The following is an 8,512-nucleotide window of genomic DNA, read 5'->3' as shown; positions in this document are numbered from 1 at the left end:
CTCTTTAATAAACCCCAAATTATTTTCCTTGCTTGAGTAGGCATCTCATCATCATACTAACAGAAATAATCACATTCACCCTTTTTCTACAAAAACAACAAACACATTTGATCAATTATCATCAAACAAAATAATTAATAAAATAGGATACAATTAAGAATAAAAAATTTACCTTTCCGATTTTGCAAGCAAAAAACCTACGACCTGGGTTTAGTTGGGTCAATGAAATATTCAATTTTGGAGAAACACCAAACTTACAAATTCAACCAGCAGCGCAAGGTGACATTGATAAGTTCGTCGATTCCGATAAGTTCGACATTAATGGATATTAAATAAGTTTCAACCTTCACTTAAATAAACTGGGTGACAACAAAACGAGAGAAAGAAGAGAAGAAAAGAAAAAAAGAGAAGAAAAAACGAGAAGGGGAAGTGTTGGAGCAACAAAATTGATTTTTTTACAATAAGGAAAGGAATTAGGGTTTAAATAGAGAGAGATAAAGAATTACCGTTACTTCACCGATGTTACCGTTACTAAACATATATCAGCTGAAAAATTCCTTCTCACGCGCTTAAATAGGATGTAACTCACGCTATATGCCTCCTGCATAAAACGTGTCTAATTGGTATATTATATGCCTACGAAATATGTTCAGATGGAAAGAGACCTAGTTTAAGTGTCTAAATGAAAAATGATTCCAACTTTAAGTGTCTCAGTATGTATTACGCCTTATTATTATTTTTATAAGAACCATGTATAATATACTTAAGCATGTCATGTCATGCTAATTGCTAGTAATGAAAGATTAATGTGGAGAGATCTTTTTATGCTTTGCTAATTGGAATTTTGGAATGCAAGTAGACATTTTCAATTATATTTGGTTAATGAATGATGGGACACCGTACTAATTAGTGAAAGTAACACAGAATGAAAATATAGTATTATGATTGTGACTAGTGAATTTGTACGATGTGAGAGCTTATTAAATTAAGATTTTTTACAATATAAGCTATCAAAAAGGTTTCATTTTTGCACGTCTTTGATTCTTCATTTTCATTTTTTTTTTCCTAAACCTAAACGATTAATTCTTCTTTCTTCAATCCAATTTTTTATTAAAGTTCAGTTCAGTAATTTTCTTATCTATTCTTCAAGCTTAGTTGAGACACTTATGTCCAAACCCAATTATATGAATCCAAATGAAACATCAACCATTAACTATGGGCAAGTTCTAGTAAAAATAGCACGGCTAGCCAGTTTTCGCACTGGTAATTTAAAAATAGCCACTATTTACAAAATTATTGAAAAATAATCACTATTTTGTTGTAGCATGGACCGGTCTAGCATAATATACTAGACATTGGTGCACATGTGTATGAACTTCCAGCATAGTATGTTGGAACTCCAACACGCGAAAAGTTCCAGCATAATATACTGGAGATTGGAGCACCTGTGTATGAACCTCCATCATATTATGCTGGACCGGTATATTATACTAGAACTCCAGTATAATATATCCAGTATATTATACTGGAACTCAAATATATTATGCTGCAATATTTTTCGGATTTTGAACAGTTTTTTCGTTCAGATTTATCTTTACATAAAAAATGATTAAATTTTAATTACTTTTGAAATTATGACTATTTTTCAATTACCACATGTAAATCTAACTATTTTTGAATTTCTCCCTAAGTTCTAGCAACCGTTTTGTACATTGGGCTTTTCAAGTATCAATTGTCTCTTTTCACTCTTACTTCTTTGTATTTTGGGTTTAACACACGTGTAGACTCCTTTCACAAAATTGGAGCAAAAAAGTCCACGTTGGTGCAAACTTCTTAGATATACATGTAAACAAGTAGTTATTGGAGACATAACTTTTACAAATTTCAATGCGAATCTGGAATGTCAAAAACTGTTGTGAACTTGGAATAGGAGATAGGTAAAAGATGAAAGTTGGGGACTTTTTGTATTCTGCTATTTTGTCATCAAATATGTATCTGAGAGTTTGAATCTTTGTACATACAACTAGTTATGGATTTATTAATATTGTATTATCTTTTTTTTATTATTTTAATTAATTAAAATATGAATATATTTTAAAATATATAAGAGCAGAACATGAATTATTGTGAATTGTTAAAATTTCAAAAAATTCAAGTAGAGGTATCTACCTGGTCATCAGTTAAGTTAGAGTATGTAACTAAAGTCATACCAAGTTTAAGATGGTTTCTAAGGATTTGGCCATTTTCGAAACTCCAGTGCGCATCATAGAAATGGACCAACTTAATCAAGGGAGGTTCCAAAAATCTAGCGGAGTTCTTATTTTTCTTCACTCAAAAGTTTAAAAAAATAAAAAACAGTTTTTTGCACAAAATATTTCGTATTTACACAGAATCCAAGGATAAACCGCACCCCAAGGGGTAATCGAGGTTTAAAGATGAAGGTGAGAACATGGGTGGCTCGACTATAAGGCCAGTAAAACAATCGCTTGGGGTCCCAACTTTTTGGGGGCTCCGTTTTTTCCTTAAAGATGTATTGTATATGTATTATTAAAAAAAATATGTGTACATTTAAATTTTAAAAAAAAATTCGAGCGGAAGTACAATAACTTTAATGTGAGGATCGTTGTAATTATTAGAGAATGGAATAATTTTTAATGAATTGTTTCATTACATGGGGTAGGGTAGCTATTTGTTTATTGGAAAAATGATACTGTATAGCCGCTATAAAAATAATAGCCGAAAAATGTATAAAATTTATATATTTTTTGTATATATATATACATTATGTATGTTATATTCAAAAATTATATACAAATTTTATACACTTTTTCGGCTACTAAATGTAAATAGTTTTTACGCGGGCTAAAAGTGATAATACCCCTGTTCTTTTGCTCATTTATATCCTAACAACTAATACGGGCCCACATTATTATTTATATATTTACCTTTTCATTCTCCTTTTTGCTATTCTTATTCTCAATATTGAAAAAAGTCTCTCAATCCACAACTTACCGCGGCTTATAAGTTGTCTTCTTCAAAATATCAAGCATTACAACAAGCAATCATTATATTGAAGCAATGCAACACTTTTCGATATCATTATATCAACGTATCTTGTTCTATAGTTGTCACACCTCTTTTTTCCCGAGGGGATATGAGAGTTTTTCCAATTAAAGTGACATTGTTCGAAATAGGATTATTTATTAGATTCAGAGTCGCCACTTAGAATAATTTATAGTGTCCCAAGTCACCGGTTTGTTTTAAAATCTCAAATCGAGGAAGTTTGATTCCGTTAAAAGTCTGCGAAAACCAAAAGACCGAGTAATGAATTTTGTTAACCCGGGAGAAGGTATTATGCATTCTCGGATTCCGTAATTTTAGCACGGTTGCTCAACTATTATTAATTGGCCTAGTTGTCTGATTTATTACGTATTTTAAACCAATTCGTGCATTTTTAACCTTTTAGCCGCTTTTAATTACTTATGGAATTATTTGAACAAGTCGTGATGTCGCGCACTCATTTGTTTTTGTACACATTGTGAATCGCGTCATGGGAGCCGTACCCACGATCTACAACATATTTATTTTAGTTATTGTTTGAAGTTATGATCGGGTCACATGAAATGCGCACCCGAATTGGGGATTACGTATTGCAACTATGCCACGGGAACCGTACCCATAGTCACTATGATTTATTTATTAATCACGCCTAAAGCAAGTTACGATATTCATGAATTATTTTCCTAAAGCTTATTTGAGATTATCGTAAGGCCAAGAGTTTATGGAATTATTGTGGAGAAGCATCGAATGGATGAATTGGAAAAGTATAATAGCTCTGTTTATTAAAAAGAAAAGGGCTAGTAACACATCATCACGAAAATGTCCTGGCAGATGATTTATTTGCCTCACCAATTTATTTATCAAATTTGCTCAAACTAGCAAACCATACTATTTTAAACCTAGTCCAATTTTCTGATTTCTCTAACACTGACAAATGGCCCAACTAGCGTAAATATTAACGAAATAGCCTATTGATTAATAAAAGCAAATCAAATCCAATAAGCAACACAACTTATCAAATTCACGCCAACTCTGAACCATTTCCATGTTCAAACTTAAGAATGAAATTAACAGAATCTTCTAACAAAATATCAAAATCTTAATAAATGACCATATAAGCGCAAAAAGGGACAAACTATATCGAGAATTGCTCAGTGAACCAGAGAAAAGGAATGGAACATGGACAAAACAAGGGCATGCCAAGAAAAGTTTGAAAATTTAGCAATCAGATAGCGACTGTTAGTAACAAAGTTTTAACATAGCGAATAAGAACCGTATTACTGGACTAAGTCATTGCAATTGATTTCACGTCCGAAGCAGTAATATTACATTGAACTAATCAACATGAATAAGGCACTTATGACTCAAGATGTACTACCCAAGTGAAAAGGTTTCACCCAGTTACAAATTGATACAAGAAAACTCATGAAATCAGAAATAAAGCTATAACATTATAGCTAGTTAATCCTCCTATTGTTACAAAACGATTTCCACCCAGCAGCTTCTATGACGACGAAAGAGGAAGCCAACAAAAATAGCTTCATTGATGGTTAAATCTGCTACTCAAGATCCTTCAACACAGATGTATTTAGAAAAAGTTTGAATCAACGTCATAGACTCACAAAGCAATAAACAGAATTCCAAATCACTCAAGTCTACCAATAGCCTATATCTATATTTTGAAGTTACACATGAATCAGTGACTGAAAATTTCGAGAGGAAAAAAAATGACTAAATGTATGGAAATGTGCTAATTCTGTCACCTAACATCTTGATTAACGGATTCCACACCATCCTCCAAACTAAACCAGATTCACATAATTTCTAATCAATTTATAAACATACTAATTGAAACCCAGAAAAGAACAGTCTTCAAATACACAAGAATAACATATTTTCAAACTCACTAGAATCAATTCAACATGTTTTGGCATAAATAGGTAAATCAATTTTCATAGATCCATGTATTGGCAAGCTTTTGTGTGTACCTTAAAGCAGCAAAGATAAGTAAAAGAGAAAATAAATCTCTGAAATTCTGAGAAGAAACAGCAGCAAGAACACAAAGTAGAAGACCAAAACCACAGCAGCTTCAAACTCAAGCCATGAATCCCAGCCAAAAAAAAAAAAATAGTAGGAAATGAAAAGAAACACAGCCTAATTTTTTTTATTTTTTTTTTGTTTTCTAGCTTTGAACTTGAAGAGAAAGAAATCAGAATGAAAATGAAGAGAAAGAGTCTTGGAATTTTTTTTTTCCACGGCTCTCTCCTATGAAAATCCTCCTATTTATAGCTTCACTCGAACCTTTTCTCCTTGGATGCCAAGGAATCCGAAAATCACCCCCAAAAATCCAAAATAAATTCTTGGTTTGGCGAGATAAGACAGATGTAAGGAGTAGATCGAGTGTGACTCGATCCTACGCCCCACATTTTTTCTATTTTCGCCAAAAGAGCATAAATCTGACAGAAAAATAAGGAGTGCGTGAAATTCGGAAAGAATAATTCTGTTTGTCATAGGTCGTTAGGATACGTGGCAAAGGGAGAAAGGAAGGACCATGTGCACGAGTTTGCGAGTTAACTCGCCTGATTCCAGTGAGTTTGGGCGTGTTGTAGCGGCGGACAGAGGTGGGGGGTTGAGGAGATGCGGCTGGGTTAGTTTCTTTTAGGATTAGGGTTTGTGTTATATTTGGTTTATATTTGGTGTGAGGAAAAAAGGTGAGATGTTGGATTAAAGTTAGTGGGTGGCTAGGATTTAGAGAGGGAGATGGGGCGGGTCATGGGTTCAGGGCGGATCAGAAGCTGGGTAGGGGAAAAAGGTGTTGGGCTGGACGGATTTTTGGGGTAATATTTGGAGCAATTGGGCCACTGAAAATGGTTGTGATCGAATCCGGAATTAAGCAAGCTTTCTTTCTTCTTTTTTTCTTGATTTTTAGCTTAATAAAATTAATTAAAATCCTAAACTAAGTCCTACGTCAAATCTAATTTGTAAAATTAAATTAATTGTCTACATAAAAATAATTAATTAACTTAAGACTAATGAAAGGAAATTATTAATTTGCAACTAAAAGCTAAAAATGTAAAAATGACTAATATTTTTTATTTTTTGTTTAATAGCGCAATTAACTTATGTAATTAAATCCTAAATGCAATTAAGACCTAAAATGCTATGCATGAAAATTTTGACATTTTTGGTATTTTTCTCATGATTTTAAAATGTTAAATATGCAATTAAATGCAAGCAACAATTAACAAGAAATTCCTAAAAATTATATAAAAAATTAAAATAATTAGAAAAACCTATTTTGAATTTGTAAGAGTATTTTCTGTCAAGCAAAAATCACGTGCTCACAATAGTTTCTTACCCTTTGATTTCTGCTACTATCTATTGTTTCTTGTAATTCGATTATCTTATTTATCTGTGATAGCTATTGCTCCTTTTTAGACTGCTTTATCACGACTTATTCGCCTTTGTTACTTTCATTGTCATACTGCATTGAATTGATTGTCCTTATCTGACCTTTTTTTTGGCCATGTTTTCTCTTGAGCCGAGGGTCTTTTGGGAAACCACCTCTCTACCTTACAAGGTAGAGGTAAGGTCTGCGTACACTCTACCTCCTCAGACCCCACTTTGTGGGTTTTCAATGGGTATGTTATTGTTGTATATCAACTTATCAAATTCTTGAGCCGATTTTATTATTCTACTTTTATTTTATACTTTTTCATTGAAAATTTATCGTTGATATTCTTACTTACTACTAAAAAATAGTGTAATTCCGTCCGCAAATTGATAATTTTCGACCAAATTCCGACCGAAAACGATGGTCGCAAACGTATACCGACCGAAATCGATAGAAATTTCCGACTGAAGTCGGTCGGAAATTTCAAAGCGTTGACTGATTGTCAAACTTCAATTTCCGACCGAAATCGATTGAAAACTATTAAATTGTTTATTTTAAAATTTTAATTTCCGACCGATTTCGGTCGGAAATTTGAAAAAAATAATAATTTTATTTAATTAAATAACTAGTTGTAAATTGTTAATTTATTTTTTTTTAAAATATAAATTCATAATTTCCGACCGAATTCGGTCGGAAATTATGAATATTTGGGCAAAAAAATTAATTTCCGACCGAATTCGGTCGGAAATCTGGGTAAAACCTGGGCAGGAAATGCCTATTTTTGAGCTACACCACTTGCCAATTACAACCAATATCCATCCTATAATGGCAGGCATTATATTGATGTCATTCAACCATAATTAATCAACAATAATGAATATACTAACAACAACAATAACAATAATTAACTAACAACTATTAACTAACACTAACAACCATTATCTAACAACAATAACAACTAATAACAACCACCACAACAACTAGTTTCAACTAAATATTGACAAGTTCAATACTTTGTTTAGCAATACATACCATTCAATGAGTTTTTTATCTAGCATCATCTCCATCTCCACTCCTAGAACCTTCATCGTCGGCACATGGGAAGGCTCACGAGACCGGGGAATGGAGAAAGCACCACTAGCAAAGAAGATTGGCCAGCTGACCTTGAAACATATGAAAGCATGTTTCCTTGGACAAGGAGAAACAATTTTGCACAGTTTATTTTGTTTAGGCAGTAAATAAAAACAAGCTTAAAGCAGTTCCAGACTTCCAATCAAACAAACAAATTAATGGATCAAATCAACATCTATATCATGTTCTCTATGCTCAAACACCTTGACAGCCAGAATTAAGTTTATATTTTAATTTTCATGGACTAAGAATAAGAGATCAGTCAATTACCAACAAGCTTGCCTGAAGAAGAAAGATGCAACAGAATAGCATTGGTACTATATACGGTCGAAATAGATTTTAGCCTTGGCATGTCCGGTATGGTTCGAAAGGTGATGTATCGAAGTAAGATCCCGAAAAGAGGATGAACTAACCTCGAACCCGGGAAGACCGGTCCGTGTCGAGATCGATATCCTAATCGAACTCGAACAAAAATCGAACCATGACGCAGGGTAGACCTATCGTGCTGATAATCCGAAGACCGACCAACATTGATCTGGAATCAATTCGAGGGCTCGAACCATGATCGGGCTCGAACCAAGATCACTAGTTTGAGCCGAAATCAAGCTCGAACCAAAATCAAGTTTTCTAAACGAGATCGAGCTTGCAGACAAAAGCTGTTGCAATCCCACTAGAGGGAATCTTGGCAGAAACTATGGATAAGCTGACTTATCATGGGTCTCCCATTGAATATTTTATTTTATTATGCTCGGTACCGAATCCCTCCACTATAAATGAGCTTGGTTATCATTTCTGTAGGACGGATTTTTCTGAGACTTACATTGTAATGAAAGTATTATATTCCTCTACAGTAAAGAATGGCTATTCCAGTTTCTTAGATTGATTCTATTTGTTGAATCCTAAGGTTCACTGTTCTTGATTGCCTTG

The 8,512-nt window shown here is 33.2% G+C and overlaps 1 long non-coding RNA gene across 1 annotated transcript; it reads right to left on the bottom strand.

The window, feature by feature from the left end:
• Window positions 1-4,337: 4,337 nt before the first annotated feature.
• LOC104100692 (uncharacterized) lies at window positions 4,338-7,479 on the bottom strand. Its single transcript, XR_011408774.1, has 2 exons — window positions 5,049-7,479; window positions 4,338-4,631 (listed from the first exon to the last, which is right to left on the bottom strand). It is a non-coding gene; the product is annotated as an uncharacterized lncRNA (long non-coding RNA).
• Between the last annotated feature and the right edge of the window lie 1,033 nt (window positions 7,480-8,512).

This window comes from Nicotiana tomentosiformis, chromosome 6 (genome assembly GCF_000390325.3).
Source record: "Nicotiana tomentosiformis chromosome 6, ASM39032v3, whole genome shotgun sequence".
NCBI classification, from domain to species: domain Eukaryota; kingdom Viridiplantae; phylum Streptophyta; class Magnoliopsida; order Solanales; family Solanaceae; genus Nicotiana; species Nicotiana tomentosiformis.
The sequence above is the reverse complement of the archived record's forward strand: the minus strand, read 5'-3'. Positions and strand labels throughout refer to the sequence as shown.